The sequence below is a fragment of the Phocoena phocoena genome, chromosome 11, assembly GCF_963924675.1.
Source record: "Phocoena phocoena chromosome 11, mPhoPho1.1, whole genome shotgun sequence".
NCBI lineage: Eukaryota > Metazoa > Chordata > Mammalia > Artiodactyla > Phocoenidae > Phocoena > Phocoena phocoena.
This window is the reverse complement of record NC_089229.1, coordinates 69,092,803-69,105,272: the sequence shown is the minus strand read 5'-3', so window position 1 is coordinate 69,105,272 and position 12,470 is coordinate 69,092,803. Positions and strand designations below refer to the sequence as shown.

The following is a 12,470-nucleotide window of genomic DNA, read 5'->3' as shown; positions in this document are numbered from 1 at the left end:
TTGCTTTCCCCTAAACCATTCCATATGAATGTCTAGCTTGTTCTCTAAGGAGGAAGATTTTCATACCCGCCGTAATGAATGTTTCTGAGTTGCACTTATTTCCCCATTCTCATCCAAACTCAGAGCCCGCTGCCACCACTGAAGGTTAGTTATTCTTTTCTTTCTCCAGGTGAAATAAAGAATAATTAACCACTATTTATGATATAATAGCTCTTTCTAGCCCAGAACAGTGATTAGCATACCTCTCAAATACTTTTCAATCAGGTTATACTAATTTTCAAGTATAATATTGCTAGACTTATGGGCTGGGTCTCTGTACAGCCAACATAACTATCATTATGCAGCAAATTAAATGTAAAATTAATATGACTTCCATTCTTAGTCAAATGTAGATAAAAATCCTTTAGGTTTTGTGCCATTTTACCCATTAGTAATATCTTGTTTTTCCCTTTATTTCTAAACAGTGGGAAAATTCTCTTGTTGTACTTTGAAATGGCCCCAATCTCCCTACCCAAATAAATAATTCTACACTTATTTTTACTACAAATTCTCCTCTCTTTACTGCCCATTTGCTTCATTTTTACCTTGTTTTGGCTCATTTTTCATTGCCCTTTTTTCCCCTAAAACTGTTTTCAAAAGCAAATTTTCTGGCTTTTAATTTTATGTCTTAATGGGATCTTAGCTGACTGTTGTCTCTTTCATGCCCATATGCAGTCAACTCTCACTGAATTCTAAAAACAAAATCACTTTCCACTTTTAAATTAATATTTCATTCAAGTTTTGGAAATTTTTCTTTACCTTTTTTTAACAAGTAGATAATTAACAATTCTTAGCCAAAAAAGAACAAAAAGGAAAAAAAAAAACAAATAGGAAATTTCTGTCTACAGTTTTTAAAAAATACAATGTATTTTTTACATTGTAAAATAATGTATACAATATAATTGTATATACAATTTTATACAATGTAATTTTTCTTTTAGTCTTGTACGTTGCAATAAAATTAAGTTTCCCTACCCAATCAATTGCTTCACATTGGAAACTGTCACACATCAGGCATCTGGCTTTTAGAAAGGGACCATTGCCCAACTGCTGTGGCCAAAATTGAGTGTGGCTTTAACAACAACTGGCAGAGCCTTGGAGGAATGAACAGACCAGATTTCATGCCTATCTCCTAGGGGTTAACTCAAGGTCCACATGTCCCATCACCTACCAATTGTATGAAGGTACTCTGTGAGTAATAAAAATATATAATTCAAATTACTTTCCTTTTCTTTTTTGATAGTGTTTTGTAATAATGATGATGATGGTGATGAAAACTGCTATCATTACTGATAAGCTTGGTGTAATAGAAGTTTTTAGAGCCAGACAAACCTGGGGTTGAACCCCAACTCCACCACTGTGTGGCCTTGGACAAGTGACTTGGCCTCCTTAAATTTCAGTGTCCTTGCCTAATAAACAGGAAATAATACAACCTATTTATTGTAAGGATAGAATTATATACTTAAAGTATCTATTCTACTGCCTGACACAAAATATAAGTACAAAAATACTAGTTTTCCTATTTCAAAATCCATTTTACAAAATTATAATCAACACTTTATCTACTTCAGAAAGTGTTTTAAGACAAACACAGTGATTAACATTATCAAATCAAAGTTTGAGAACTAGAGGAACTTTGAGAATCACTGATTCAAAGGTTTCTCCAGTTTTACGAGCAACAGGAATTACCATTTCTGTCCTCAGAACTTTGAGATTACCAGAAAGACAAGTGTCTGAGGCACTTCTGTAAGCCCAGACACTGTAAAGAAAGACAGCTCTCAGGGAGGGCTTTGCATGCTCTACAAGATTTACATCAACTAGTTGAAAAATTCTACTCATCACAGCTCCTTACTTTAGAGACGAGGAATCTGGATCTCAAAGAGTTCGTGACTTAGCCAATTGGTGGTACTGCTGAAAACTAAAAACTGGTGTGCTTCCTAGTTGAATACCCTTTCCATGAGGAGTTATTTTGAGTCAACCCCCAAATCTGCAAGAACATAAAAATAATGCTCTTTCTCCTTCTGACCTCAATAATTAAGGATTTAGAATGCTTTGGAGCAAATCCTCAAAGCAGCTGCAGGTCCTCAATGTTCCAGAATAGATATTTGAAGTTCTTCATGCAAAAATTCCTGAAAAAGACCTTCTTTTAACAGTAACTAAAAAGGCTTCCTGCTCTTTTGTCCTGAAGCACCTATGGAGACATCAAATACAAGTTGCTCTCCTTTTAGGTAGCAGGAGAGGGTGGACAGAGCTCCAGAATGGATATCAAAAAACACCTTGATCCTAGTTCTAATTCAAGTTTATCCTTTATGTGGCATAAGGTAAGCTTTAGATATCTCTGAATTTGAAGTTATTTTTGACTGTCCATTTTCTCACACACTACATATCTAGTTCAACAGCAAAACTGGATAGGGCCATCTTTAAAATATATCCAGAATCTGATCATTACCACTCGCACTGCTGCCACCTTCATCCAAGAAATTATGATTTCTTCTCTGGGCAATTGAAGAAGTCTCCTAATAGGTCTGCCTGTTCTACCTTTTTCTCCTCCATACATTAGTGAGAATAATCTCAGAATTTGTTAGCCAAGCTTCCGTAACGGACTTGTCCCTTGATTAACAACCTTAATTTGTTTCTAAAAACCCTGCTGCTAAGTGAAAAGCTATTGTATGGGAAAGCTTCTTCATTAATTTTAATGGAAAAATTATGACGAATTTCATTCCAACCCAGGATACCCCAAAAATGTTTATAGAAAGAAAAATATTTTAATTGAACAATCAAAATACTGTTCAATCGTTATGACATTATGTAAGTAAGTAACATGGAATTTAAAATAAATAAAGTAGTTTGTGCATAAAAAGTAATGACGTGAAGTTTACTGTACTCACCAAAGCAGGAAAAGACATGATGGAGGGTATTAGTGGAGGAGTGCTGAAAGTTGTTTTTCTCTGTGAGATACATTCTTCCCTCTGAACAACTTTCTGTATTAATGTTTTCAACAATTTGAAGGATCGTGCTTATCTTGCACTCAAAGTGCACTTAAAATTTAAAGTTATAGCATAGAAAGATATCTTTAGTCAAAATAATATCTATAGATGAGAGTACTCAGAAAGACAATAAAGTTTATTTAGTACATAGAGTGAAAAGTCACCAAAAATGTTACCTCTTTGTCTTTCTGACTAAGCACACTTAAGCAAAACAAAAGACTTTTAGTTTATTCAAACATGGTGCACAGTTCAAATTTATTTCATCTGATATTTGATGACTAATAACTGAGTCATATAAAAAAGAATGTTTTTCCTGGCTGGGACTTCTCTGGTGGTCCAGTGGTTAACACTTTGCCTTCAAATGCAGGAGGTGCGGGTTTGATCCCTGGTCAGGGAGCTAAGATCCCACATGCCTTGCGGCCAAAAAACCAAAACATAAAACTGAAGCAATATTGTAACAAATTCAATAAAGACTTAAAAAAAAAAAAAGAAAAGAATGCTTTTCCCAAAGACTACAAGGTCGAAATATCATTTTTTTTTTTTTTTTTTTTTTTTGCGGTACGCGGGCCTCTCACTGTTGTGGCCTCTCCCGTTGTGGAGCACAGGCTCCGGACGCGCAGGCTCAGCGGCCATGGCTCACAGGCCTAGCCGCTCCGGGCATGTGGGATCTTCCCAGACCGGGGCACGAACCCGTGTCCCCTGCATCGGCAGGCGGATTCTCAACCACTGTGCCACCAGGGAAGCCCTCGAAATATCATTTTTATGCTCATTTGCTTTATGTGCTTTGGGAAATACAGGTCACTGTATCAAAAAAAAAAAAAGGGTTGTTTGGAAAGTGTCCATTTTTCAAGAGCCATTATGGCAAAGAATGGTTAACTGAATAGGCATTCTGTATGGTAAATCTGTGTTTACTGGTCTTTTTATTAAGGTTTATAATTCCTTGTATGGCAGTATAGAACATTGTTGGCTTGTGTATAATCCAGGAATCAAAACCTTAGGGAACCTATGGAACCTTATATATTTCATGATCAATCAATACAACATGCATTTTTAAAGTACTGGTTATATACCAGATAACCTGATAAAACAGGTAAGCCAAAGAAGAAAAGTGTTAAGTATTATCCTCACCCTCAAGGAGTCCTCAGAATAGTTGGAGATGGGGGAGGGTAGTTGTATAAACTCTATTATAACATTATGAGTGTTACAATACAGAGTGTTCTGGGAGCAGAGGGGAAGGGACCACTAATTCTGCCTGGAGTAGGGTTGAATTTTCAAGGGGCAACACAGAAGAAACATCTAAAGTGGACCTTGAAACATCGGCTGCTTGAAGGTGAAGGTGAAGGTGGAGGTGGAGTTGTGGGCAGTCCAGGCAGAAAGATAATATTTGCAATGGCTTGGAGTCATTGAAAAAAATCTTTTCTTCAAGATGTAGCATCTCTGCATTCAACAACTTTCATCTATGTTGATTATGCTTTGTTTCACCAAGGAGCAATAAAGTCTACTGAAAGGTTTAATAAGAGAAAAAACATGATCACCATCTCTAAGCGTAAGGCTGTTGTGAAAATATCATTTCCTGTTGGAGATTTCTATTGCTGCAAAACAACTCACTCCAAACCTGGAGACATAAGGCAGCAACCATTTTATGCTTATGAATGATGTAAGCCAGGAATTTGAACAAAGAATAGCAGGGAGGGCTTGACTCAGCTTCATGAAACTGTGTACTCACCTGGGAAGATTGGAACTGCTGGGGGTGCCTTAAATAGCTGGGAGTTGGAGTCACCCAGAGGCTCCTTCACTCACATGTGTACCACCAAAGCTGAGGTGGTTTTAAAGCCAGAGCACCTACACAGTTGGCCTTCCATATCTACATCTACCTGGTTGGTTGATCCATAGATGTGGATGGAACCTGGGGACACAGAGGGCCACTTTACCACCCATTTTACATAAGGGGCTTGAACATCCAAGGATTTGGGGCTCCACAGGGGCTTCTGGAGCCCAATCCTCTTGCAAATACTGAGAATGACTGTACATGAATTGTCTAGGTTTCCTGGGCTTCCCCCCAGTAGAGGCTGGTTCCTAGAGGGAGTGCCCTCAGAGGAAAAGGCCTAAGAACAAGCTTTCCAAAGAACTGGATGGAAGCTGCCTACTCTTTACCGAATTTGCCTCAAATGTCACAGAATGCCACTTTCTTCATATGCCATTGATTGACACAGTCCCAGTGGAAGGAATAGGGTCTTAAACCCCATCTCTTCATAACAGGGGTGCCAAAGAATTTGTAGCCATTTATTTAAATCTCCACATTTGACACATCACAAAACATCTAACAATCACACTACAGTATTTTCTGTGTAGGTCATAATGGAAGAAATTGCTTTCTGGTGTTAACTGTCAGGTAAAATCTTTCTTCTTCTGTACAATTGGTATTTTTACTTTATGGTTACTTGAATCAGAAAAATGACTGTATTTCTCTTAAGTTTGGTGAACTTTGAACACTTTTATGTTGTTATTTAAAATATTTTTAAAAGAAAGCACAGAGTAAACAGCTAAAATCTGTTTCTAGGTGACTATAGTTTTAGTTCACATGCATATGGAGTAAGGGCAGGAGATGAGGATGTGAAGATAGCCAGGGGCCAGATCATAAAGACCATATATGTTCTGCTAAAGACTGCACTACTTTAATTTATGTCATCTAATTTAATCTTTATATCCATACTATGGTATAGGCATTAACACTTAAATTTTGTAAAGAAAATGACCAGGATAAATGATTTTTTTTTTCACTTTAAAGTTCAGGAGCAGCATGATGGAGTTATAACTACATATTTTAAATCTATCTTTCATTTTATTATAACATTGTAGTTTAAGCAAAATAATTTTACAATATTTCCTTTTGAGGTAAACTACAGCAGTGCTTCTGGAACTATCTGTGGTGAAGGACCCATTTTATTTTCAATCTGCCATTCACTGACATTTTATGTAAAATATAATTACAAGTAATTATAAGAAAAACAAAATGAGAAAAGACATACGAAATACAAAAGTGTTGACAACTACATTTAGGGACACTAACCAATTAACCCAGTTGCTAATCTACTTGTCTTAGCTGGGCTGGTCTACCACGGTTTTGTCAACAGTGTCTTCTAAAAAAAAATCATCTACTGAGGGATAAGAATCAGGAAAAGAAAGCTCTAATCCTTTGAAATTCACTTTGGAAAATGTTATGCCAATCTGATGTTGCCAAACCTCATGAGGCATCCAAGATTGGAAAATTCTTCTGATATTAAGTTAAAACTGTATTCTTTTCTCATTTTTGGAAAAGGAGCTTAGAAATTACTCATGTAGCATATAGTTTACCACAAAACTCTAGCAAAAATTCAGCCAAGCTATGCAAAAAAGAATTCTTAATCTTATTTTTCTTAATCTAATCTTATCAGTCCCATCCATGACCTCCTATGGTTCCCAAGTAAAAATGGGGACAAGGCAGCCAGAATATTAACATTTAGATGACCTTATTCCACATTTTAAACCAGATTCCCATTTTATACAAGCACAAATTCAAATAAAATGGAACGAGGTAACTATCAATGACAAAACTGAGAATATAAATTTCTGGGTTATGTTTCCAATACATTTCTATGCCTGCACTGGGTACATGCAGACACTGAAAACAGAGCAATTTTAACCTCTATCTTCCATAGTTAATAAGGTATGGGGATTTATGTGCTCATTGATTCAATTGGTGAATAAGGTGAATTTTAGAGTACTCTTTTGGCAAACAAATACACACAGCAGGTTAAAATTGCCTTAAGAGCTAGTTAGTATCTCAAGAAGCAAACACTTCCATATCTACTAACTAGGACAACTCTGCCTTACAAATGCACACCATTGGTCACAAATACAGCAAGGAATGTGGTGGCATTAGTACAACCAACTGTCATTACTAGAAAAACCAACCATAACCATGCAAGTCACAATTAGTGTATTATATTTAAATGATATGTATTACTCTGAAGTCAAGTGTTTTTAAAAAATAATTTCCTTTTAAAATATTTATTTGGCTGCACTGGGTCTTAGTTGCAGCACGCAGGATCTTTGATCTTCATTGTGGCACGTGGAATCTTTAGTTGTGGCATGTGGGATGTTAAATGTTGTGGATATTTGAAAATATTTTTAATTATTTGATCAATACATACAACTAACCTGGAACAGAGAGAAACCAGCATATATTTGAGCTTCAGCAATCTTCTACACGTTCTAAATTCACAGGATAATTGTATAGTTACACATTATATGGTGTCACAAGTTTGTGAAGAATGTGCAAAGCTCCTTCTCTAACCTGTGATATGATTTAGACAATCAGGTCATTACAACCTCAATTGTTATGCAAAAAAGAGCTCCTATAATTTGTGAAGTTTGAGTTAAAAATAGGATGCAAAGATTTCATTAAACTCTATTGTTACTAACAATATCAAAGCTGAGCCTCAAAGGTAGTTAATACAACATACTGAAGTAGGTAGTCCCATGAATGCCAAAATGGTTAGTCAATCTGTTCATAAATTCAGCTCACTAGTGTTTGGGATATTATAAACAAAAGTGATTGTCTTCCCATTTTCAAACAGATGTTACTGACGTGGATTAAACACAGATAAGAGTGAATCAATTCAGACAAATATCAAGAAAAATACAACCAGAAAAAATGCTATGTTCTATTTAGAGAATGACTAATTCGTTATTTCTATGGTGTTGAAAGGAATTTCCCAGAAAATAATATTTTTTTCCAGAAAATAATAATATTTTCCAGAAAATAATAGATTATATGCTGTAGCAACAAACTTAATTTCAAAATCATTGGAAATATATATTTTTAATTTTGCATTTCCCAATCTGTGTTTCCATCATAAAATAATTTTTTCCAAAAATTGGATTATTTAATGAAGCTTTTAGAAAATCCTTTATCTTCATGTTCACCCTCAAAATTTTCATTTATTGTACCAGACAATATTTAGTTTAAGGAACACATATTTCCTTATTAATATTCTATAGTAAGTTTCTTAGGCTCATTGATCAATGCAATGCAAATCTCCCTCGATTTATGATAGGGTTACATCCTTTTATGCCCATTGTTAGTTGAAAATATCATAAGCTGAAAACATTGTAAGTCAAAAATGCATGTTATACACCTAAATCTACTGAACATCATAGGTTAGCCTAGCCTACCTCAAACATGCTCAGAATTAAATTAGCCTACTGTTGGGCAAAATCACCTAACACAAAGCCTATGTCATAATAAAGTGTTGATTATCTCAAGTAATTTATTGAATACTATACTGAAAGTGAAAAACAAAATGGTTCTGTGGGTACAGAATGTTTGTGAGTGTATCAGTTGTTTACCCTTGTGATTGCGGGGCTAACTGGAAGCTGCAGCTCCTGCCCTTCCCAGCATCACAAGAAAGGATCGTACTGCATACTACTAGGGCAGGAAAAAAAATCAAAATCCAAAATTCAAAGTATGGTTTCTACTGAATGTGTATCACTTTCACACCACGGTAAAGTTAAAAAAAATCATTAAGCCAAAGCATCATGAATCAGGGACTCTCTGTACAGGCAATATTATTTGGTGACGTTAAAAACAATTGGGTCTAAATACTGCCTTAATTTCTTTTCCTAGCAATGGGTTCATTCACTTCAAACCAGACAGATTCCAATTTATTACACACATTCACTATGAAACTGTATATTTCAGACTTACCACAAGACAGCAGTAACATTCTAAAAGCAGAGGTATACACCTATAAATATAGAGACCTCAAACTGTCTCTTACAGAGATGCTTGTCAGTATGCAAACTAAGCTAATCAGATGCTCTGCTTTTTACTGCAACACTTTAAAAAAATACAGTAGAATTAAATATTTAAATGAAAAACATTTAAATTACACGGGTTAATTCAAAAGGAAGAAATCAAGTGAAAAAAACATCTGAGCCAAAACGATAAGGACATTTACATTTTAGCTGCTTCCAGGAGAGTTGGGACCTCCTCTACATCTTGGGCACTAGAGTTTTAACATCCAAAAGGGTGTAGGAAATGGCTCTTCTAACATGTGGAGGCAGAAGTTGGAACTGAATCCCTTCCAGAAACCCTAGAGCCTTACAGAGCTGTCCCAGCCCTAATAAAAGAGTAGAGGAAATGCCATACAGCACTCTGGGTAAGCAGAGATGTAATAGTTTATCTCTGTCAAGTGCTTGTTGTAAAAGAAGAAAAAACAAGGATCCTAGGAAAAATTAAAATTCCAGTTAAGATGTGAGCCTAGGGTTGTGTTATTCCAAGGCTCTTGTTCTTTCCTTTGGTTTATGCTGGCTGTCCTTTCTCAGAATTGTCTTTATATTTGTGTAGAGTAATAGAGTTTCCCTCTTAAATCCAGAACCTAAGCGTAGGATTCTCTATGTACACACGATTTCGACAACATTTATATGCATGTCACCCTGCCAGCCTTTGTAAACTCTTTTTTGGTGAGGATATGGTCTTTCTCTTGTTTTTTATGCAATTATTCTCTAGCATAGATCTCAAAGGTCTGCAAACTAGTGAACATCACAGTAAAACAGTGCAAACTTCAGCCCCCAGCTTCAGAGTTTAATTAGGTCAGAAACTGAATTCCAGTATGCCACGGTGTATGCTCCAGAGCAGAATTTCATTGATTCCCCCAACAAAATGCACTTGAGTTAAAAGGCATTGTTGCAATCACAAAGCCTGATTTGTGAGAAAGGATGCAGGTGGATAAGAATATTGGATTTGAGTACTGAAGTTACCTTAAGAAGAATCTTGATGTTACACTTGTGATTTTAAAAATAAGCAGTTGGGGGCTTCCCTGGTGGCGCAGTGGTTGAGAGTCCGCCTGCCGATGCGGGGGATGCGGGTTCGTGCCCCGGTCCGGGAGGATCCCGCGTGCCGCCGAGCGGCTGGGCCCGTGAGCCGTGGCCGCTGAGCCTGTGCGTCTGGAGCCTGTGCTCCGCGACGGGAGGCCACGGCAGTGAGAGGCCCGCGTACCACAAAAAAAAAAAAAAAAAAAAATGGCAGTTGGAGACTAACTTGTTGCTCATGAAGGGGCTCTGCAATACTTCAACACTGCACCATATAAGCAGAGTCATCTATAAAACTGTATACTCAAGCATTACATATGTACCAAAAGTAAGATCATTTATTCTTTAATTGCACACACATTTTCATGAGCTGCAAAGATGAGATGAGTAAGTAGATGTAAGCACTGTATAGATCCTCTTATTTCATCTCTCCTTAACAGGCACCCCTTCTTACCAGGGTTTATCATGAGGATGATAATTGAAATATTTATCCCTAATGTGACATAAATATTAAATAAACCCATCTGATAGACTGATTGAGATATAATAACATAGGTTGCCAGAAATAACTCTAGAATAAATTATATGCTAGGAAAACTTAAAGCAGAGACCCTGATCAGAAAGAAGCATGGAATAGAAGCTTTCTAAACTGCAATCATTAGAGCCACATTTTTTTGATTTTCTGTATCTAAATAACTCCTGAGCTATTATTTACCTAATATTTTCCTTTAAATTGTCTGTTTTTAATTTAATCAATCAACACCTTTTTCTCAAAATTTTGATCTCAAAACAAACAAAAAAGGAAAAAAAGAAAAACAAAAACGTTATTGGAAACTTCATCGTTCCAGTGGGGAGAGAAGGAGCCTGGAGCTGAGGCTCTGAGGCCGTCCAGAGAAAATCCTCACCCTTGAAGTGCTCTCTTGAAAGGAGCACTATACCCAGCCTCCATCTGGAGAAGAGGGCAGATCCAATAGTGGTCTGAGGGCCAGAGGGCCTGCAAGGGGCGGGAGCCCAAAGGCTCACAGGAAGTATTCAGCCACTGGCTTATTGAAGGGGATGCCCCATGTCCCTCAGGAGTAGCCTCAAATATACTGAAATCTTCCTGAAGATGCTTATCCAGCTCCAAGATAGCTGCCACATTCCCACAGTTGTAGCAGTAGTTGGGTGACAACTGAACAGTGAGCACAGTTTCACTGAAGTGCCATTCGTAACCTGTCACCAGGTGGTGGGCCCGGATCATGTCAGTGTCCTTGGTTGAATGGAACCGGGTCACCACATCACTGCAAAATAGGTAGCCGGTCCCACAGGGCTCACACACCATCCTGTTGTGTCTTGAGGGTCGGACCAGAGCAGGTCACACACAGTCCATCAAGCGGCACGTCTTGCTTTTGGTCAATCATCTACATCTAGTCCAGGGCCTAGATGGAGGTGGAGAGGCCCTGTGCACACAAAAGATCTTGCGATCAGTGACGGCCAACAGGCTGAGGTAGTCAAAGATCTCGGAGCAGTAGTGCTACATGGTGACGGAGCCACATTGCACCGGCACTCAGCAGAGAAGCCACAGACATGGGCAATCTGGAGGCTACATGGTTGTCTGGGATCAGGGTGATACCGTCAGGATGGCCAACCTTAAATGCCAGCAGCAGGATTGTATCAGTGCCATAGAAATTATGATCCACATAGTCTCCCATGAAGAAGTAGTTGGTCTCAGGGATGTGGCCACCCTCTCTGAACAGCTCCCTGAGGTCATAGAATCGTCCCTGGCTGCAGCCACGTGCTGTGACTGGCAAGTCCAGGTTCTGCACTTTGCTCTCCAGCCTTAGTGCACAGGGCCTTGACTTCTCTCCCCTTGATGATCTTGCAGCATGGCAGCTGCTGGGTCTGCTGGTCCAGGCAGCAGACCTTTGCTGTGGTCCACCGCTCCCCACCCCACAGGTCAGTGTGAGCTGTGGTGCACACAGGTCTGCGCCCCTCCCACTCTGGCTCCAGCTCTCAGGGTCCCTGCCTTCCTCCTTCCCTCTGCTTTGGCCCCTTGCTCTGCTACTCAGTCTTTCATCCTGGGTCTTTTTTGTAGCTTTTCTCCCTTCTTATCTGTAGTCTTCCCCATTTCTCTTGATTTCCATTCATTCCTTCTTCAGAATTTTTTTGGCGATTTCTTTTTTCTTTTTTTGTTCTGTTATTAGTTCACATTCACTGTCCTACATTGCACCTCTTGTTCAAGATATTCCCCCCAATGAAAAGTTAACTCTCTAAAAACTGTTTACCTACATAGGAATGCCTACCTACATAGGAAAATTATATTTAATAAAAATGTAATGTTATATATAAATGATAAAAATATAAGTAACATTTACTGAGAACTTACTATATGCTAAGTATTTTTCTATTTGCTTTACACGAATGTACTCATTTAATCCTCTTAAAAAATACCTTGATCTAGACAGTATTTTATCCAGTTTATAAATAAGGAAATGGAAGGCCAGAGATATTGCCCCAAATCTATATAAGCCGATAAGTATTGGAGCCCAGATTCAAACTGTGACATTTTTACTTCAGAACTTATGTTCTTAACTTTACAGTATAATGCAC

At 37.8% G+C, this 12,470-nt stretch overlaps 1 pseudogene; it reads right to left on the bottom strand.

The window, feature by feature from the left end:
• Positions 1-10,900: 10,900 nt before the first annotated feature.
• Positions 10,901-11,572, bottom strand: LOC136131150 (serine/threonine-protein phosphatase 4 catalytic subunit pseudogene; annotated as a pseudogene).
• Between the last annotated feature and the right edge of the window lie 898 nt (positions 11,573-12,470).